Genomic DNA, 23040 nt, shown 5'->3' on the forward strand with positions numbered 1-23040 from the left:
GTATCTTACATTTGAAATTTGCCAAGAGAGTAGACCTTAAGTGTTATCAACACACACACACACACACACACACACACACACACACACACACACTGTCACAAGGTAATTACATGAGGCAATGGATACATTAATTAACTTGATTTTGTTAGTCATTTCACAATCTATATATATTTCAAACCATCATATGGTATAGCTTAAAAAATCATATTGTCCAACCTAAATATATACAAATTTCATTTGCCAATAATACTTCAATAAAATTGGGAAAAAATAAGAACAGGTTTCAGTCTTTGAGAGGAAAATCAATGTTGGGCTTCAGCAGTAGAGAAATCTGAGACAGGAGAGTATTTGAGGAGCTCTAAAAGAGAAGCATGGCCAATGAGAAGTTGATAGGTGGAAAAAGGTTAGGGAATTTTGCAATATAGGGGTAAATGACCAGCTGAAAAAGGAGGACTGTTTTCTCAAAACAATGTTTTTCCAGTTTTAGTCAAGCCTCAACTTGCAAAAGTATAAATTCTTGAAGGACCTAAGTGGAAGTGCCTTCCCAGGAGCCCATAGTTTCCATGTATATTCTCTTAGAATAAAATAGTTAGAATAAAACGTAGAATAAAAAGTTCCTCGAGGTAGCCCAACCCTGAAGAGTGGGTGCCTGCACTCCAAAAGAGGCACGTGTGCTCACAGCTAAAGCCCGACCCCCAGACTACCACCATGCCCTGCATGTTGTACATTACTCTTCACAAAAAAGTGGCATTCAAATTGTAGACCACATGAATGACACCTTCCTATGAAAGGCACTGTACACTGAATGGCTTAGTGTGGTAGCCCAATCAAAATATGATCAATCTATTTAATATCCAGTGGGAAAAGTAAGCATCTAGTATGAAAACATGGGGAATTTTAGCACAGTGATAGAAACTGTAAAAAAGTTAAATGGAAAGGCTTTTATTTAAGTTTTCACAGGTTTCTGCCTTTACATGGCATTGAGATAATAATTATGAGCACATCAAAATTACCCTTTATCTCTGAAAGAAGTCTGTTGTTTTTCTGTATATGTAGTATTTTCTTTTACCTCTTTCTTATGGTCTTTGTTTCTATGCTAAAATTATCCATCTGCTCACACAAGATGTCTACTTGTTTTATTAAATATTTAAATACATCATAGTTATGGTAAAGCCCTGGTCTGATAGGTGGAATGGGGCTTCCCTATTGGCTCAGGCAGTAAAGAATTCACCTGCAATGTGGGATACCTGGGTTCGATTCCTGGGTTGGGAAAATCCCCTGGAGAAGGGAATGGCTCCAGTCTTCTTGCCTGGAGAATTCCATGGACAGAGGAGCCTGGTGGGTTAGTGTTCATGGGATCACAAAGAATCTGGATGATCTTGGAATCTGGTTTTATTCTTTTCTTTGTCTCTTGATAGGAGCTTTTTTTTGTCTTTCTTTAGAGTGTGCATTTTAAAACTTTCATGTGATGCTGAACATCATGTGTACCTACAACAGTGAAAAATGAGATTAATCTTTGCACTTGGAAATGAACATACCACTTCTGCTATCAGGTTTTGCTTCTGTGATGGGGCAGGTGAGTCAGTCTTGTCAGTTATTAACTTGGGAATGGTGTCAATATCTAAGCAGTATTAACTTAATCGCTGTGGTAGTTAGCTTACATGCTACACCAGGTTTGAATTCTTCAAGCACTGTTTTGTGCTTAAGGTAATGTCAGGGTTCCAGAGGGTTTTTCTCAGTACTTTCTGCTTTAGTCCTTGATCTCAGACACCCATCACACCTAAACCACACAGTGATCTCTCTCCAGGCCCCTACCCCTTTCCCAGGGGTGCTCTTGTTTGCATCATGGATGCTTTCTAGGCCAGTACAATTCATTTACTTTTGCTTGCACTGGTAAACCAGTCCCTGTATCCCATTTCTCATGGGAGGGGATATCTGTCCTTAAAATCAAGCTACTTAGCAGATCTAAGACCTTAGATCCCCAAGGGGTTCAAGAAAAATTATGAGTCTGTTGTTTATCTGACTCTCTCATGTCACATCATTCACTGTTCTATATACCATGCAGAAGCAGAATTGGATGTATGCCTTCTAGTTGTTATTTCTTAGCTTCTCCTCCATTTATTTTGGAATAATTTTAGATTTATAAAAAAGTTGTATATAACTAGAGTATGGTGAGTTCTCATGCACCCATCACCCAGCTTCCCATAAGCTTCTCATCTTATATAACCATGGGACATTAGTAAAAACTCAGAGATTAACAGAAGCATAATAATATCAACAAAACTATACACATTGCTTGGCATTTTCCCCACTAACTTCTTTTAAAATATTATTTATTTATTTTAATTGGAGGTTAATTACTTTACAATATTGTAGTGGTTTTGCCATACATTGACATGCATCAGCCATGGGTGTACATGTGTCCCTCATCCTGAACCCCTCTCCCACCTCTCTCCCCATCCCATCCCTCAGGGTCATCCCAGTGCACCGGCCCTGAGCACCCTATCTCATGCATTGAACCTGGACTGGTGATCTATTTCACATATGTTAATGCACATGTTTCAATGCTATTCTCTTAGATCACCCCACCCTCGCCTTCTCCTACAGAGTCCAAAAGTCTGTTCTTTACATCTGTTTCTCTTTTGCTGTCTCACATATAAGGTCATCATTACCATCTTTCTAAATCCCGTATATATGTGTTAATATACTCTATTGGTGGTTTTCTTCATGACTTACTTCACTCTGTATAATAGACTCCAGTTTCATCCACCTCATTAGAAATGATTCAGATGCATTCTTTTTTAATAGCTGAGTAATATTCCATTGTGTATATGTACCACAACTTTCTTATCCATTCCTCTGAAGATGGACATATAGGTTGCCTCCATGCCCTAGCTATTATAAACAGTGCTGTGATGAACATTGGGGTACACACGTCTCTTTCATTTCTGGTTTCCTCAGTGTGTATACCCAGTAGTGGGATTGCTGTGTCGTACGGCAGTTCTATTTCCAGTTTTTTAAGGAATCTCCACACTGTTCTCCATAGTGGCTGTACTACTTCGCATTCCCACCAACAATGTAGGAGGGTTCCCTTTTCTCCACACCTTCTCCAGCATTTATTGTTTGTAGACTTATTGATAGCAGCCATTCTGACTGGCATGAGATGGTACCTCACTGTGGTTTTGATTTGCATTTTTTGATAATGAATAACTTCCTTTTCTATTCCTCTGACAAGTAAAATTTCCCAGTCCTTTTTTTTGTTTGTTTTTCATGCCATGTATAGTGTTTAGTAGTACTGGTCAAGCATTTTCTACAGAGTCCCTCAAGCTGAGTTCTTCTGATGTTTTCCTTTGAATATACTGGGGTTCTGAGTTTGAGGGAATACCACAGAGATGAAGTACTCTTCACATTGCATCTTATTAGGAGGTGTATCCACATAATTTAATTACTGGTAGTATTAACTTTAAATTCTTGTTTACGATAGTATCTGTGTGCCAGATTTCCATAATGTAAAGTCACTACTTTCACCTTGCCACACTATTCATTCTGGAAGTGAGTCACTAAGCCTACCCAACATAGTGCAGAGGCATTAAAGTACACCTCTTGGAGAAGGAAGTATCTACATATATTATTTAGAATTCTTCTGTACCTTCTCCCACATGTATTCACTTCTTAAATAATTTCATTATATCACTATGGATTCATGAGTATTTTATTATTTGGGTTTTAATCAAGGGCTATTGTTATCAGGCTCCTTGGAAAAGACCCTAATGCTGAGAAAGATTGAAGGCAGGAGGAGAAGGGGACGACAGAGGATGAGATGGTTGGATAGCATCACCGATTAGATGGACATGAGTTTGAGTAAGCTCTGGGAGCTGGAGATGGACAGGGAAGTCTGGTGTGCTGCAGTCCATGGAGTCACAAAGAGTCGGACCCAACTGAATGACTGAACTGATTGCTATTTGCCAATCAAAGTATTCAGCTTTGGGAATTAGAAGTTCTTTCAGGTTGAATCATTTATCATGCCCCATGCTTTTTGGGGAACACTTCTTTAATTACTGATACTCCAAGCTGCTCAAGATTTGTCTTATATTTCATTTCAGTTCAGTTCAATCACTCAGTCATGTCCGACTGACTCCATGGCCTAGCATGCCAGGCCTCCCTGTCTATCACCAACTCCCAGAGTTTACTAAAATCATGTCCATTGAATCAGTGATGCCATCAAACTATCTCATCCTCTGTCACCCCCTTCTCCTCTTGCCTTCAATCTTACCCCAAATCAGGGTCTTTTCAAATGACTCAGCTCTGTGCATCAGGTGGCCAAAGTACTGGAGTTTCAGCTTCAACATCAGTCCTTCCAATGAATATTCAAGACTTATTTCCTTTTGGATTGACTGGTTGGAACTCCTTGCAATCCAGGGGACTCTCAAGAGTCTTCTCCAACACCATACTTCAAAGGCATCAATTCTTCAGCACTCAGCTTTTCTTATACTCCAACACTCACATCCATACATGACTACTGGAAAAACCATAGCCTTGACTAGATGGACCTTTGTTGGCAAAGTAACATCTCTGCATTTTAATATGCTGTCTAGATAGGTCATAACTTTTCTCCCAAGGAGTAAATGTATTTTAATTTTGCAGCTGCAGTCACTATCTGCAGTGATTTTGGAGCCCCCAAAACATAGTCTGCCATGTTTCCACTGTTTCTCCATCTATTTGCCATGAAGTGATGGGACCGGAGGCCATGATCTTTGTTTTCTGAATGTTGAGCTTTAAGCCAACTTTTTCTCTCTCCTCTTTCAGTTTCATCAAGAGGCTCTTTAGTTCTTCACTTTCTGCCATAAGGGTGGTTTCACCTGCATATCTGAGGTTATTGATATTTCTCCCGGCAATCTTGATTCCAGCTTGTGCTTCCTCCAGTCCAGTGTTTCTCATGATGTACTCTGCATATAAGTTTAATAAGCAGGGAGACAATATACAACCTTGACGTATTCCTTTCCCTATTTGGAAAGAGTCTGTTGTTCCATGTCCAGTTCTAACTGTTGCTTCCTGACCTGCATACAGATTTCTCAAGAGGCAGGTCAGGTGGTCTGGTATTCCCATCACTTAAAGAATTTCCCATAGTTTACTGTGATCCACACAGGCAAAGGCTTTGGCATAGTCAATAAAGCAGAAATATACCATTTTATGGATTCCCTTCTTTTTTCAATGATCCAATAGATATTGGCAATTTGATCTCTGGTTCCTCTGCCCTTTCTAAATCCAGCTTGAACATCTGGAAGTTCACGTTTCACATACTGTTGAAGCCGGGCTTGGAGAATTTTGAGCATTACTTTACTAGCGAGTAAGATGAGTACAAGTCTGCAGTAGTTTGAGCATTCTTTGACATGGCCTTTCTTAGGGAATGGAATGAAAACTGACCTTTTCCAGTCCTATGGCCACTGGTGAGTTTTCCAAATTTGCTGGCATGCTGAGTGCAGCACTTTCACAGCATTATCCTTTAGGATTTGAAATAGCTCAACTGGGATTCCATCACCTCCACTAGCTTTGTTCATAGCAATGCTTCCCAAGGCCCAACTGACTTCGCGCTCCAGGATGCCTGGCTGTAGGTGAGTGAGCATTATCGTGGTTATCTGGGTTGTGAAGATCTCTTTTGTATATTTGTTCTGTGTATTCTTGCCATGTCTTCTTAATATCTTCTGCTTTTGTTAGGTCCATACCATTTCTATCTTTATTGTGCCCAAGTTTGCATGAAATGTTCCCTTGGTATCTATAATTTTCTTGAAGAGATCTCTAGTTTTTCCATTCTATTCTTTTCCTCTATTTTTTGCTCTGATCACTGAGGAAGGCTTTCTTATCTCTCCCTGCTATTCTTTGGAACTCTGCATTCAAACGGGCATATCTTTCCTTTTCTCCTTTGCCTTTAGCTTCTCTTCTTTTCACAACTATTTGTAAGACCTCCTCAGAAAACCATTTTGCCTTTTTGTATTTCTTATGCTTGGGGATGGTCTTGATCCCTACCTCCTGTGCAATGTCATGAACTTCTGTCCATAGTTCCTAAGGCACTCTATCAGATTTACTATGGTATTCAGTCCAGTTCAGTTCAGTTGCTCAGTCACGTCCGACTCTTTGTGATCCCATGAATCACAGCATGCCAGGCCTCCCTGTCCATCACCAACTCCCAGAGTTTACTCAAACTCATGTCCATCAAGTCGGTGATGCCATCCAACCATCTCACCCTGTGTCATCCCTTTCTCCTCCTGCCCCCAATCCCTCCCAGCATCAGGGTCTTTTCCAATGAGTCAACTCTTCGCATGAGGTGGCCAAAGTATTGGAGTTTCAGCTTCAACATCAGTCCTTCCAATGAACACCCAGAAATGATCTCCTTTAGGATGGACTTGTTGGATCTCCTTGCAGTCCAAGGGACTCTCAAGAGTCTTCTCCAACACCACAGTTCAAAAGCATCAATTCTTCTGTGCTCAGCTTTCTTCACAGTCCAACTCTCACATCCATACATGACCACTGTAAAAACCATAGCCTTGACTAGATGGACCTTTGTTAGCAAAGTAATGTCTCTGCTTTTTAATATGCTATCTAGTTTGGTCATAATTTTCCTTCCAAGGACTAAGCATCTTTTAATTTCGTGGCTGCAATGTGGTATTAGATCTGGGCAAAAATTTCACAAACATAATTGCTAATTCAACCCTTAAAATGGTTTGAACAAGCTTATATCAGAGGTGACACCAGTTTTTAATCCCATTCCCCAACAGAAGAATATAAAATTTACAACATACCTTTCAGGCACTATTCCAGTCCTGTGATCATGTCCAAAAGTGTGTGGCTCTTCGGTCACTCATTCTCTTTCTTTTTATGTAGCATTTTTATTAAGAAATAACAACTGTAGAAAAAAAAAGGGCAAAAGTCAATGTATTATTTATTCACATTTAAGAACGCTGCAATATTTATCCAGATTTAAGTGATCCTGTTGCCACTTCGTCCCTTCACATGTAGTATTAACATTAAAATTGTAAGGAGATAAACTGAAAGATGTGGGCACCATATTTTCCTTTCTCTCAACCAATCAAAGTCACTTCAGTTCAGTTCAGTCACTCAGTCACGTCCAACTCATTGTGACACAATGAACCGCAGCACACCTGGCCTCCCTGTCCATCACCAACTGCTGGAGTCCCCCAAACCCATGTCCATCCAGTCAGTGATGCCATCCAACCATCTCATCCTCTGTTGTCCCCTTCTCCTCCTGCCCTCAATCTTTCCCAGAATCAGGGTCTTTTCAAATGAGTCAGCTCTTCACATCAGGTGGCCAAAGTATTGGAGTTTCAGCTTCAACATCAGTCCTTCCAATGAACACCCAGGACTGATCTCCTTTAGGATGGACTGGTTGGATCTCCTTGCAGTCCAAGGGACTCTCAAGAGTCTTCTCCAACACCACAGTTCAAAAGCATCAATTCTTTGGTGCTCAGCTTTCTTTATAGTCCAGTTCTCACATCCATACATGACCACTGGAAAAACCATAGCCTCGACTACATGGACCTTTGTTAGCCAAGTAATGTCTCTGCTTTTTAATATGCTGTCTAGGTTGGTCAAAACTTTCCTTCCAAGGAGTAAGCATCTTTTAATTTCATGGCTGCAGTCACCATCTGCAGTGATTTTGGAGCCCAGAAAAATAAAGTCAGCCATTGTTTCCACTGTTTCCCCCTCTATTTCCCATGAAGTGATGGGACCAGATGCCATGATCTTTGTTTTCTGAATGTTGAGCTTTAAGCCAACTTTTTCACTCTCCACTTTCACTTTCATCAAGAGGCTTTTGAGTTCCTCTTCACTTTCTGCCATAAGGGTGGTGTCATCTGCATATCTGAGGTTATTGATATTTCTCTTGGAAATCTTGATTCCAGCTTGTGCTTCCTCCAGCACAGCGTTTCTCATGATGTACTCTGCATATAAGTTAAATAAGCAGGGTGACAATATACAGCCTTGATGTACTCCTTTTCCTATCTGGAACCAGTCTGTTGTTCCATGTCCAGTTCTAACTGTTGCTTCCTGACCTGCATACAGGTTTCTCAAGAGGCAGGTGAGGTGGTCTGGTATTCCCATCTCTTTCAGAATTTTCCACAGTTTATTGTAATCCACATAGTCAAAGGCTTTGGCATAGTCAATAAAGCAGGAATAGACCTTTTTCTGGAACTCTCTTGCTTTCTCTATGATCCAGTGGATGTTGGCAATTTGATCTCTGGTTCCTCCGCTTTTTCTAAAACCAGATTAAACATTTGGAAGTTCACGGTTCATGTATTCCTGAAGCCTGGCTTGGAGAAATTTAAGCATTACTTTACTAGTGTGTGAGATGAGTGCAATTGTGCGATACATTGACCATTCTTTGGCATTGCTTTTCTTTGGGATTGGAATGAAAACTGACCTTTTCCAATCCTGTGTCCACTGCTGAGTTTTCCAAATTTGCTGGCATATTGAGTGCAACACTTTCACAGCATCATCTTTCAGGATGTGAAATAGCTCAACTGGAATTCCATCAACTCCACTCGCTTTGTACATAGTGATACTTCCTAAGACCCACTTGACTTCACATTCCAGGATGTCTGGCTCTAGGTGAGTGATCACACCATTGTGATTATCTGGGTTGTGAAGATCTTTTTTGTACAATTTTTCTGTGTATTCTTGTCACCTCTTCTTAATACCTTCTGCTTCTGTTAGGTCCCTATTGCCAAATTCAAGTCACTTATTATGTTCTAATAATCAATGCTTAAAATTGATTATATTCAAATAAAATTTTATAGTAGTCTAAAGTTTTTTCTTAGTTTTATTGTATGTTGTGCCCAGTGATTTTATTTTTTTTATATAATTGAAGTATAGTTGATTTGCCTGTATATAACAGTGATTCAGAATTTTTACAATTACACTTGATTAAATGTTATTATAAGATAATGGCTATAATGACCTGTGCTATACCATATATTCTTGTTGCTTAACTATTTTATACATAGTTTTAATTTAGATTTCTCTAATAATTGGTGATGTTGAGCATCTTTTCATGTGCCTATTAGCCATCTGTATGTCTTATTTGGAAAAAAAAAATTGTCTATTCATGTCTTGTGCTCATTTCCTGACTGGGTTGATTTTTTGATACTGAGTTGTATGTCAGTTGCATCATTTGTAAACATTTTCTCCGATTCTGTAGGTTGTTTTTTTTGCTGTGTGGACGGTACCGTCTTAATCTCTAAATATATGGTGAAATCAGAGGGGAGTTTCTAACCACTGGGAAGGTTCTAGGCTCTGAGAAGAAAGGCTAATAAACGAGTTAGAGAGTAAAGAGATTTGGTGTTTAAAGTTTTTTTGTGTAAGGACAGAATTTTAGCAATTCTATAAGAGACCTGAATACTATGAATAAATAGATCTACTGAGGGTCTTCCCTGGCAGTCCAGTGGTTAAGACTCTGTGCTTCCACTGCAGGGGGCATGGGTTCCAAGATCCCATAAACCACCTGGAGTGGCTAGAGGGAAAAAAAAATAGATCTTCAAGAATAAGGCAGGTTCCTTATGTAGTCCTATTGTTTATACATTGAGGATAGACACCGTCTGTATATTATGTGTAACTACCAGAACCATAACTACAAAGTGAGTTTGGGGAAAGCACTAACCATTTATTTGTATTCTCAGCCCAGCTGTGATTAACCTGCTTTCTGGAGAAAGTGCTGCCCCAAGACTATGCATAATTAGAACCTAAGAGAGAGAATATGAAGTCCTCAACTCAGAATTTACCATAGCTTTACAGCACTGAGCACAAGTCTTCTTCACCCAGATTCACCAAGGAGAGAGGATCTTCCCCAAATTCTATGACAGAGAGCCTAATTCTGGACTAGCTGAGAGACTAAATTCTAGTAAAGTAGTGAGCTTTGCATGAGGTAAGTGACTGGAGCCTCAGGTCCTGAGATCTGGTCAACATGAACAGTACTGGACTACTTACTGCCATCTTCACCAAGGGAGAAGCAACTGTGCTGTATATATTTTGCTTTTCAATTTGTATGCCTCCTCTTCTCTGACATGACTGCAAGTTCCACGAAGGCAGGGCCAGTTCTGCAGCCATGCATCACCTCATATCAAAAATCTGCATAGTACAGGCATTCTACAAATCCCTTAAATTTTTTAAGGGATAAAATTGCTACAATGATGGTCCAGTCTTCCTAATAACAGGTGGACACTTATCAGGAAACTTACTTGTAACACTTAAAAAGCAATTATTTTGGATATGTGAAAAAGACTAGTATCTGATCTCTATCTCCTCCTAAGTGCTATTGTGTATACCAAAATATATGTCAACAAAATACATGCAAATGCCAAAATATATGTAAACAAAACTTTGGTGTGTATTTAGTGCCTCATGCAAAGAGGAATAGACATCCAGAAAGCCCCCTAAAAAGTTAACTGAAAAATGTTTCTCCAAAAAAAAAAAGAAAAATAAAGACATTGTAAATAAGCCAACAACAACAAAAACACTATACTCCAAACTTAAGGCACTTTAATTCAGTTTTAATTAGGGATAAATAGATTCAATGGATTAGATCTGATAGACAGAGTACCTGAAGACTATAGACGGAAGTTCATGACATTGTTCAGAGGTTCGGACTTCCCCGGTGGCTCAGATGGTAAAGCGTCTGCCTACAGTGCAGGAGACCTGGGTTCAATCCCTGGGTCGGGAAGATCTCCGGGAGAAGGAAATGGCAACCCACTCCAGTACTCTTGCCTGGAAAATCCTATGGACAGAGGAGCCTGGTGGGTCATAAAGAGTCAGACACGACTGAGTGACTTCACTTTCACTTTCATTCTTCACTTTCATGACACTGTGCAGGAGGCAGTGATCAAGACCATCCCCAAGAAAAAGAAATGCAAAAAGGCAAAGTGGTTGTCTGAGGAGGCATTACAGGTAGCTGTGAAAAGAAGAGAGGTAGAAGGCAAAGGAGAAAAGGAAAGATATACCCATCTGAATGCAGAGTTCCAAAGAATAGCAAGGAGAGAAAGAAAGCCTTCCTCAGTAATCAGTGCAAAAAATAGAGGAAAACAATAGAAAGAGATAAGTGATGACTTCAAGAAAATTAGAGATACCAAGGGAACATTTCATGCAAAGATGTACACAGTAAAGGACAGAAATGGTAGGGACCAACTACCAGAGCTTGCTCAAACTCATGTCTATCAATCAGTGATGCCATCCAACCATCTCATCCTCTGTCTTTCCCTTATTATCCTGCCTTCAATCTTTCCTGGCATCAGGGTCTTTTCTAATGAGTCAGTTCTTCATATCAGGTGGCCAAAGTATTGGAGCTACAACTTCAGCATCAGTCCTTCTAATGAATGTTCAGGACTGATTTCCTTTAGGATGGACTGGTTGAATCTCCTTGCTGTCCAAGGGGCTCTTAAGAGTCTTCTCCATCACCACAGTTCAAAAGCATCAATTATGCAGCACTCAGGAAAAACCATAGCTTTGACTAGATGGACCTTTGTTGGTAAACTAATGCCTTTGCTTTTTAATATGCTGTCTAGGTTGGTAATAGCTTTTCTTCCAAGGAGCAAGTGTCTTTTAATTTCATGGCTGCAGTTACCATCTGCAGTGATTTTGGAGCCCCCAAAATAAAGTCTGTCACTGTTTCCCCATATATTTGCCATGAAGTGATGGGACCAGATGCCATGATCTTAGTTTCTTAATGTTGAGAGTTAAGTGAGCTTTTTCACGCTCCTCTTTCCCTTTCATCAAGAGGCTCTTTAGTTCCTCTTCACTTTCTGCCATAAGGGTGGTGTCATCTGCACATCTTCACTTTCTGTAGCCTGCCGGGCTCTTCTATCCATGGGGTTCTCCAGGCAAGAATACTGAAGTGGGTTGCATTCCCTTCTCCAGGGGATCTTCCCAACCCAGGAATTGAACCCAGGTCTCTGAATTGCAGGCAGATGATTTACCAACTGAGCTATGAGGGAAGCCCAATGAATATACTACAGATATGATGAAACTGTTTTTGGAAAGCTAGATAGAATTCTCTGCTTCCATGCATATACTACTGGGCTGGATTATTCTGCATTCAGTTTAATAAGGCTAAATTATTTTGAAGTAGCCATGAAACAGTAGCCATGTACTCATTTTAAGTTGATATGGGGAAATAATGAACATTCTTTGTCTCAGATGTTCCTGTGTACCATTCCCATCACCCTACTAAACATCTACGACTCCCAAAAGACAGGAAAGCACAAAGCTCAGTCTCAGAGCTTAGTCATGGTGAAGGAAATGATAGCTTACAGTGAACAATGTCAGATTTGTAATTTCTGAAAAAGAAGATTTAGCTTCAGGATCAGGGACAAGGCTTGATCACTCAGAGCTTTTGTGTGGCGGAAGTTTTATTATAGTGAAAAGGGACAGAGAAAGCTTCTGACATAGACATCAGAAGGGGATGGAGAGTGCCCCCTCACTAGTCTCAGCAAGGGAGCTTTAAACTTTTTCACTTGGTTATTCAGTTCAGTTCAGTCGCTTAGTCGCATCTGACTCTTTGTGACCCCATGGACTGCAGCATGCCAGGCTTCCCTGTCCATCACCAACTCCTGGAGTTTACTCAAACTCATGTCCATTGAGTCCATGATGCCATCCAACCATCTGTCATCCCCTTCTCCTCCTGCCTTCAATCTTTCCCAGATCAGGGTCTTTTCCAGTGAGTCAGTTCTTCACATCAGGTGACCAAAGTATTGGAGTTTCAGCTTCAGCATCAGTCTTTCCAATGAATATTCAGGACTGATTTCCTTTAGGATGGACTGGTTGGATCTCCTTGCAGTCCAAGGGACTCTCAAGAGTTTTCTCCAAAACCACAGTTCAAGAGCATCAATTGATTATTAGCATCACAGTTCAAAAGCATCAGTTGGTTATTAAAATAAATCAAAAGAATGTTTCAAGGTTGTAAAGGTCTTACTAGACCCACTCTCCCAATTTACATTTTAAGATAATAAGATTAGAACTAACAATAGAAAGATCTTACCAGTTCCACTCCCATAATATATAAGATGGCAGGATTAGTCAGAAGGTTCTTAAGGAGAAACCTGTCCTCAGGATACATTGCTGTTATATAATCATCATACAGAGTTTAAGGAAAAACATACCCTTGAGCAATATGAGTTGTTTTGTTCTGTAATTATTAGCCCTGGGCTTAAAGAAAAAACTGTTTTATGTGACTAAATCGAAGGAGTGTAGAAAAAACAGTTTGTCCTTTCTCCTCCTTGAGAGCCTCAGACCCCTTTCTCTTCCTCAGGGACCCCAGACTTCTAATCAACCTACCTAAGAATTAATTCTCAGAAACATGTTTCAGAAAATAAACAATTCTAAATATCTTGATCCTTTCTTTGAATTTCTTGAAATTCAAAAAATTTGAAAAGTAACCGAAGTTAGATTCCACAGAAATATTTATATATACCAATTTCTCTTTTGTCCACTTCTCTCTTCCTTGAAGTATTTGGGCCCTTGACATGTCTCTCCAAACTTCTCAAGGGAAAAGAATAACAACTCAGAACTCTCCTTCAACTGTCAGCCATAAGTAAAATTTCTCCTCTACATACCTTATGCCTCAGGAGCTTCAAAGAAGTCTTCTTTGTAGGAACCTATCAAACAGCAAAAGATTTTAAGACCCCATACCCCACAAAACCACACATAGACACATCCAATCACACAATAATTTAAAACAAATGATGAAATCTCACAAGAAAAACACAAAGAACTAACCACAAGCCAAACTCATAAGTCAATAACAACAACAAAAAACTCCAGCAACACACAGTTCAAAGTCCAGACAAATATTGCTGCTGTTGCTGTTTACTCTCTAAGCTGTGACCAACTCTTGCAATCCCATGAACTGGAACCTGCCAGGCTTTTCTGTCCATGGGGTTTCCTAGGCAAGAATATGGGAATGGGCTGCCATGTCCCTTTCCAGGGGATCTTCCTGACCCAGCGAACAAGCCTGTGTCTCCTGTATTGGCAGGCAAATTCTTTACAACTGAGTCACCTGGGAAGTATTCCAAACAAATGGCATAGACACATATCATTATGCAAATTAAAGTTCAACAGAAAACACAGTGAAATACAAAAAAAAAAAAAAGAACAGAAAAGGAAATACAAAAAAACCATTCAATGCAGACCAACAAATACTAATCAGAATAACAATAAGAAAGAGCATACAAAGTCTAAAAATAAATTAAAATTCATAAAATCTAAAAGGAGCAAAAGTCAAAGAAAGCAAAATCCTACACATGAAACAAATACAGCTTTCTAGTTCACCCCAAAGATATTGGAAAGTAACATACTGGGATTTAACAGCCTCTCTAATAATGTGAGCCAATTCTTTATAATAAGTCAATCTCTCTCTCTCATGGGTGGCAGACATCAGTGCGCATATCTGTGTGTATGTATGTGTGTGTTACGGATATAGTGACAACATTGAAGAGAAATAAAAATATTCAAAGGAATTTTGAAGTATCTAAGCCTTGAAGAGAGAGGCAGCATCACTCCATGAGAGGGTTAAAAGAGTTTGGAGGTCTGTAGGGAAGGGCACGAAGGTGTTCAAGCTACCAAAAACAAAAAAATCAAAAACCTTAAATATTGTGGGAGAAACACATAGGTGTAAACTTTTCAGGAATATTGAAGGTAGGAAGTATATTTGGGTTGTACATTGAGGGAAAAAACTAAGAAATATGGGAGAAGAAGGATCATGTTTGTACCCCAAATGTTGTTCCATGTGTGGTCAGTTCTTTTGTGGATAAAGAACTAAAATACAGGAAGAACCCACATGGGATACTTTTCCCAGAGCTTTTCAAATTCCCAGTCAGGTCTTTGAAGAGGTGACCCATCCCAGTGGAGCTCTGTAATTAAATATCCACCCACCATTACTAAGGCTACCTCAAATGTTGTTCATATTACACATTGCTACACTCAGAGAGATGCCTTTCAAAATTCAATATAAGTGAATAACGCCTTCCTAAGTAGGGCACTGAGCAAAACACAGGTGAAGGTGGCAGCCCTGTCCTTTATAGCAAAGTGATACAAAACCCTGAAGAACATTTAGGTGAAGTTTTTCCTAGGGCCTTCCTTCCCTAGGTTATAGAAGGCTCTGTAAAGGATCCCAGGAGTTGAACCTGCACTAGCTCAGTGGTTTCAAGGTGCCAGAAATGACCAACTTCCCCCGTCAGGGTCAGCACTGATGGATTTGCTGTGTATTGCTCCACTCTAAGAAATGCCAATCATATTTCTATCCACATGGATGGCACTTCCTGAAGTGCAGCACTGCACGCAGCATAGTGAAACGTGGTGACCCTGCCCAAGCTACAAAACCTTCCCTCACTATGGTACTTTGTCAACATTACAACATTCTCAGCCAGTAAGGAATTGACAGAATAGACCCAAAAGACCTGGGAAACAATCACTGTGCTCCTCCCTTTTCCCCTTCCTTGAGTGTTTCTCTCCTCACCTGCTGTGCATTTAATGTGACAGAATCTACACCTGAGAGAAAATAAGCCACCTTCCTTTCCTTTGCCCTCTTTCTCTTAGATATAGAATACTTGCCTACATTATGTTTTTAAAACTTATTCATGTTTTTTTGGTTTTGAAGGAGTTTTTGTTTGTTTTGGTCAGGCCACAGGCCATGTGGGATCTTAGCTACGCACCCAGAGACTGAACACACACCCTCTGCGTTGGAAGCATGGAGTATTAACCACTGTGCCACCAGGGAAGTCCTGAGTCCTGCTTATTTTTAATGTAATGTGGTTGGATCATGCAAAAGTACTTTGTATTTCCCATGTATTAGTTGTGCAGTTAAAAGAATCACATGACCTACTCATCTTATTTGAATACTGCAGACTACATAAATCTCAGTTGGAACAGTGTTGGATAGAATTTTCTTCTTCACACCTTGAGTCTTCCTTATATCACCATGTGGGCTTCGGCTTGGCACCCACTGGTCATGGATGGAGGACTGCAGTAGCAACACTACAAACATGAAAGTCAGAAAAATCAATGTGCAGACAGGGATCAAACCTGTGTCTTCTGCATTGACAGGCAGATTCTTTATCACAGAGCCACCTGGGAAGCCTTCCAAACTACTGACATAGGCACAAATCAATATGTAAATTAAAGTACAACAGAAAACACAGTGAAATACAAAAAAAAAAAAAAAGAAAATACAAAATTCCAATCAACTCACAAAAATTACCAATCAAAATAATAATAAGAAAGAGTATACAAAGTCAAATAATAATTAAAATTCATAAAATCTAAAAGGAGCAAAAGTCAAACAAAGCAAAACCCTACACATGAAACAAATTGATAGGAAAAGTATAACAAAAACCGAACAGGAAGCAAACCCACAACTCCAAACTCTAAAAACCTCATAACAAAATTCTCATACACCATATCCCATGCACACAAATATATATGAACATATACACCAAAACATATGCAAACACATATGTGACTCTTCCCATCACCATATAAATACAAAAAAGTCTTAGAATAAATGTCAAAATCACTGTCACCAATAAGTATAGACTAGGGTAATGAGACCCAGTGCTCAGAAAACCCTTCTAAGTGAAGAAAAGATGGGAATAGACACTATGATTAGTAAACATATGTGGTATATCATAATACTATTGAGAAAGAAAGTAATTTCCTTCCATTTCTTTACAACCTACACATCCCCCAACTCCTTGGGATAAGGAGGGACATGAGGATGTTTGGAGATGGGTTGCAAATCACCTAAGCACCATTTACCAACACTTGATTGTGATTTAATTCAATTTTCCTGGAGGAAGGCATCAGGCTAAACCACATTTCCCAATACATCAATGTACAGTAAGTTTCATTTCTCTGTTGTGTGTCTGTGTGTGTGATGACAGCTGTGGTTTGTGAATAGATACCCTCAAAACATGGAGAAGTAAAAGTCAATGTAATTTTTTCTAATTTTTAAAACATCTTAGAGGGGAGTTAGGGTGACTAATCCAGATTGCCAAGGGTAAACTGAACTTCTCTCACTCTCTTTAGTCACTAAGTCATATCCGACTCTTGCAACCCCATGGAACTTCTATTCTAAATCAAAGATAAGGAAAAATATCTCTGGAATATAAGAGATCCCATAGGACATCTCTTAGTATTTCTGGACCTGTGATTAATGTGAATGAAAATACAACCACCAAATCCAGGACTACTAATGGCTAAGGCCCTTCAGGAAAGGTTTGGGTAAGCCCATCAAATAAAGAACCATGACCAGGTGAGGTATTCACTGAAGGCAGAGTGAAAACAGAATGGGTAGTGGAAGAAGGTCATTATAAATGATACCAAAACCATATAAACTGTTACAAAAATGTGCAATTATGACAATTGTCATATGTGCAAATATGACAAATGTCATATGACATTTTGTTGTATACATATTTGCATTTTATAGTAAATTTATTGTTTTATTCTACTGCCCCCTTATCCTGAAACATGAAATCATAAAAAATTAAAACATATTAATTAAATATTATAAAATTTACATCATAGTATTTCATTTGTAAGATACTAAAGAGAAGAGTAAACATCACTCAAGAATTAACCTCCTCTTCTGGGAAAGGGGTTAATGCATTTTCAGTTCTATGTAGGATCATGTTGTATCACATTAGGGAGAATTATGACCTTGTTATTTTGTTCATTTTGAGGTTAATTGTGCTTTAAAGAGATACATAGGGATTCCAAATTGATAAGGGGTGAAATTTTGATGATTAATTTTAGGTGTCAATTTGACTGGGCAACAGTGTGTCCAGGTATTTGGTAAAACATACTCTGGGTGTTTCTGTAAGGGTATTACTGGATGAGATTTAAATTGGTAGATGGAGTAAAGCATACTGCTCTCCCTAATGGTGGGCCACATCAAATCAGTTGAAGGCCTGAAAAAGGCTCACTGTCACTGAGTAAGAGAGAACTTCTCCTGCCCAACTTCCACTGAGCCAAAACAATTTTTCCCTGACTTTAGACTTTAAATGAAACATTAACTCTTTCTGAGTCTCAACCCTGCCAACTTTCAGACAGGGACTACATCATTAGTTCCCCTAGGTCCCCAGCTTTCTAGTTCACCCTGAAGATGTTGGAAAGTAGCATATGGGGGCTTAACAGCCACTCTAATAATGTGAGCCAGTTTTTACAAGAAATAAATCTCTCTTTCTCATGGGTGGCAGGTATCAGTGTGCATATGTGAGTTACTGATATAATGATATCATCAAGGAGACATAAAAATATTCAAAGGAATTTTTTAATTTTTCCAATTGCTTTGGAAAAAACCTTGAATATTGTGGGAAAAACAAAAATAGGTGTAAACTTTTCAGGAGTATCACAAGTAGGAAGTATATTTGGGTTGTACATTGAGGGAAAAAACTAAGAAATATGGGAGAAGGATGTTTGTACCCCAAATATTGTTCCATGTGTGGTCAATTATTTTGTGGACAAAAAGCTAAAATACAGGAATAACCCACATGGGAGACTTTTCCCAGAGCTTTTCAAATTCCCAGTCAGGTCTTTGAAGAGGTGACCCATCCCAGTGGAGCTCTGTAATTAAATATCCACCCACCATCACTAAGGCTACCTCAAATGTTGTCCATATACACATTGCTACACTCAGAGAGGCACGACTCAAAAATCAATATAAGTGAATAACGCCTTCCTGAGTAGAACACGGAGCAAAACACAGGTGAACGTGGCAGCCCTGTCCTTTATAGCAAAGTGATACAAAACCCTGAAGAACATTTAGGTGAAGTTTTTCCTAGGGCCTTCCTTCTCTAGGTTATAGAAGGCTCTGTAAAGGATCCCAGGAGTTGAACCTGCACTAGCTCAGTGGTTTCAAGGTGCCAGAAATGACCAACTTCCCCCGTCAGGGTCAGCACTGATGGATTTGCTGTGTATTGCTCCACTCTAAGAAGTACCAATCATATTTCTATTCACATGGATGGCACTTCCTGAAGTGCAGCACTGCACGCAGCATAGTGAAACGTGGTGACCCTGCCCAAGCTACAAAACCTTCCCTCACTATGGTACTTTGTCAACATTACAACATTCTCAGCCAGTGAGGAATTGACAGAATAGACCCAAAAGACCTGGGGAACAATCACTGTGCTCCTCCCTCTTCCCCTTCCTTGAGTGTTTCTCTCCTCACTTGCTGTGAATTTAGTGGGACAGAATCTACATCTGAGAGAGAATAAGCCTTCTTCCTTTCCCTTTCCCTCTTTCTCTTGGATATAGAATATTTGCCTACATTATTTTTCTTACGTTTTTAAACTTTTTAAAGTTTTCTGGTTTTGAAGGAGTTTTTGTTTGTTTTGGTCAGGCCACAGGCCATGTGGGATCTTAGTTACCCACCCAGAGACTGAACACATACCCTCTGCGTTGGAAGCATGGAGTATTAACCACTGTGCCACCAGCAAAGTCCTGAGTCCTGCTTATTTTTAATGTAATGTGGTTGGATCATGCAAAAGTACTTTGTATTTCCCATGTATTAGTTGTGCAATTAAAAGAATCACATGACTTACTCATTTTATTTGAATACTGCAGACTACATAAATCTCAGTTGGAACAGTGTTGGATAGAATTATCTTCTTCACACCTTGAGTCTTCCTTATATCACCATGTGGGCTTCTGCTTGGCACCCTCTGGTCGTGGATGGAGGACTATAGAGGCAACATTACAAATATGAAAGTCTGAAAATCAATGTGCAGATAGACCAATATGTGCAAATAAAGATGCAGATAATGAAACAAACCAAAAGATAATCCACACAAAACAGTGCAGTGCAAACAACAAGAAATTAAAATTACTATGGAATATTCTAAATAACACATTTAAATAACAGAATGGTTAAAAAAAGAATGCACAAAATACAACAAATTCAAATACACAAAACACAAGAAACAAACCAAAGTAAGCAAACACAAATAAAACAGCAACAAAAAATAATGCATGAACTAAATTTTAATGAACATACAATAAACAAAAACAAGAATTAATTCATAAATTAAAAAAAAACCCAGCCATAGAGTATATCCTCACACACACAAGTACAAAACTCCCAAAACATATGCACTAAAAATGACTTTGCTGCTGCTGCTGCTGCTAAGTCACTTCAGTCGTGTCCGACTCTGTGCGACCCCATAGACGGCAGCCCACCAGGCTCCCCCGTCCCTGGGATTCTCCAGGCAAGAACACTGGAGTGGGTTGCCATTTCCTTCTCCAATGCATAAAAGTGAAAAGGGAAAATGAAGTCGTTCAGTCCTGTTTGACTCTTGGTGACCCCATGAACTGCAGTTTACCAGGCTCCTCCGTCCATAGGATTTTCCAGGCAAGAGTACTCCTCAGTAAACACAAAGCCTGAAAGCAAACTTCTCAATGGAGTCCCTATGCAACCTAGCACATATTAAGAATGGAGGCCATTCACTTCTAGGAAAATGCTGAGGATACAGGAAAATGAGGCGTGGACACTGATAAGTAATCAGATGTGGTTACGGGACACTGTTAACAGACAGAGCAGAACAATTTCCCTCCTTTTCACTACAGCTCAAATGTCCTCGTGCCTCTGGGTGAAGCTTTTGGATCTATGGGGATTTACAGACAGGCAATAAAATCCACAAATATTAGTTGCCAAGTCAACACCCTGATGTGACGTAAAAGAGCTTACCTAGGAGGTGATGTGGCATCAGGTTATCAGGATACATCCCATTCCTGGAGAGATGCACATAACACTTCCGCCTTGGTTCTCAGGTTGTGCTTCAGTCCTATAGTAGCCTCAAAGGGGTGGTGCTCACTCACTGTCTTCTGCCCTTTCCTGTGACAGCCGTAGGTTAAGAATGACACCTCAAAATGAGCAAAATAACTGGCATAAAAACAAGTATATACACCTAAGGAACAGAATCGAGAGACATGAAATAAAACCACATGTGTATGGTCAACTAATCTTTGATGAGGGCACCAAGAACACACAATGTGGAAAGAACAGTCACTTCAATAAATGGTATTGGAAAACTGATAGTCACATGCAAAAGAATGAAGTCAGACCCATATCATACACCATTCACAAAAATTAACTTGAAACGGATTAAAAATGTAAATGCAAGACCTGCAATGCTAAAATTCCTAGGGAAAAAAATAGGGAAAATCTTGATATTGGTCTCAGTCATGATTATTTTGGTTGAAACACCAAAAGCACAGGCAACACAAGTTAAAGCAAACAAGTGGGTCTATATCAAACTAACAAGTTTCTATACAGAAAAGGAAACAGAAAATTGAAAAGGCAACCTACGAAATGGAAGAAAACATTTGCCAACCTCATATCTGATTAGGGGTTAATATTCTATAGGGAACTCATATAATTCCATAGCAAATCTTCCAAATAATCCAATTTAATAACAAGCAAAGGACCTGAATAGACATTTTTCCAAAGAAGACATACAGGTGGCCAATAGGCACATGAAAAGATGCTTGATATCACTTATCCTCATGGAAAAACAAATCTAAATCACAATGAGATATCACCTCACCTATTAAAATGGTTATTATCAAAAGATAAGAAATATATTAGCAAGTATGTAGAGAAAAGGAAACCCTTGTACACTTTTGGTGAGAATGTAAATTGGCAGAGCCATTATGGAAAACAATATGGAGCTTCTTTTTAAAATTAAAAATAGAACTACCATATGATCCAGGAATTCCACTCCTGGGTATATATCCAAAGAAAATGAAAACACTAATTCAAAAATATATCTGCATCCTCACATTCATTGTAGCACTGTTTTCAATAGCTAAGATAGGGAAACAACCTATGTTATCCCTCTCTCGCTCTTGCTCCTATACACACACACACACACACACACACATGTCACACAACTTGCCTGCCAATTCAGGAGATGTAAGAGATCTGGATTCAATCCCTGGGTCAGGAAGATCCCCTGAAGGAGGAAATGGCAATCCACTCCAGTATTCTTGCGTGTAGAATTCCATGGACAGAGGAGCCTGACAGGCTAAGATCCATGGGGTCGCAAAGAGTCAAACACAACTGAGCGACTTATTCAGTCATAAAAAGGAGGAGATCTTGCCATATTTGAGAGCATGGATGAACCTGGAGGGCATTATGTCAAGTGAAATAAGACAGACCAAAAAAGACAAATATTATATGGTATCACATAATAATTAAAATGCAAACAGATCTAGTACATGAAAATTTCTGTGTGCCACCTTAACCCCCTGTTGATATGGTGACCAGACAACATACAAAGCAATATTTACAGGAAGAGAGAGCATGTAGACTGAAAAAACAGGTAGATTCTGTCCCTGAAAGTGTAAAGGGCTTCTGAGTTCAGCAAAGGAAGATTCGAAGGTAAGATAGCATTTGGGTGAAGGAGAGGAACAAGGCTTCTGTGAGGAAATATGAAAGCTGATCATAGAGTAGTGTATTTAGGTTCACTGGAGGTGTATTTAGCTTCTTTAGAAAGAAGGAACTCTTGAGATTATAGAGAGGGCCACATCCCCAGCAGAATTCTTTCCAATTTGGTCAGGCCTTTTTAGAACAATGGGCTACAAATCTCTGAAGAATATGTATGAGAAACTTTTCCTGGGGACCTTCATATTCTGGGTCTGCCTTTTTTTTTTTTTTTTTTTTGTGGCCACAGTTTACATCTTACAGGATCTTAGTTCCCTGACCAGGGATTGAACTGGGCCCACAGCAGTGAAAACACTGAGTCCTAACCACTGGACCACCAGGGAACTCCCAGTGTCTGGGGTATTTGGGATGTGCTTCTGAGGGTCCTGAGTAACAACAGCTCAGTATGAAGGGTGGTACCTTACTAAAGGGAAGGCAGCTCTATGGCTGAAGCTTCAGCCCCAATTCCAGAACTACCACATGTTCATGTGGTACACTGTACACCATCTCATTGCATATAATGTGGCAGCCCTGCTCAAGGACATCTCACATAGCTTTCATTC

The 23040-nt window shown here is 39.5% G+C and overlaps 1 long non-coding RNA gene across 2 annotated transcripts; it reads right to left on the bottom strand.

Moving 5' to 3' along the window:
• Positions 1–944: 944 nt before the first annotated feature.
• On the bottom strand, positions 945–21092 carry LOC133242478 (uncharacterized). 2 transcript variants are annotated; one of them, XR_009734869.1, is made up of 6 exons: positions 20741–21092; positions 19599–19736; positions 13614–13655; positions 13472–13536; positions 6798–6901; positions 945–1488 (listed from the first exon to the last, which is right to left on the bottom strand). It is a non-coding gene; the product is annotated as an uncharacterized LOC133242478 (long non-coding RNA). The 2 variants fall into 2 exon arrangements; XR_009734868.1 differs by having other exon boundaries at positions 10610–13536.
• Between the last annotated feature and the right edge of the window lie 1948 nt (positions 21093–23040).

Source organism: Bos javanicus, chromosome X (assembly GCF_032452875.1).
Source record: "Bos javanicus breed banteng chromosome X, ARS-OSU_banteng_1.0, whole genome shotgun sequence".
Lineage (NCBI taxonomy): Eukaryota > Metazoa > Chordata > Mammalia > Artiodactyla > Bovidae > Bos > Bos javanicus.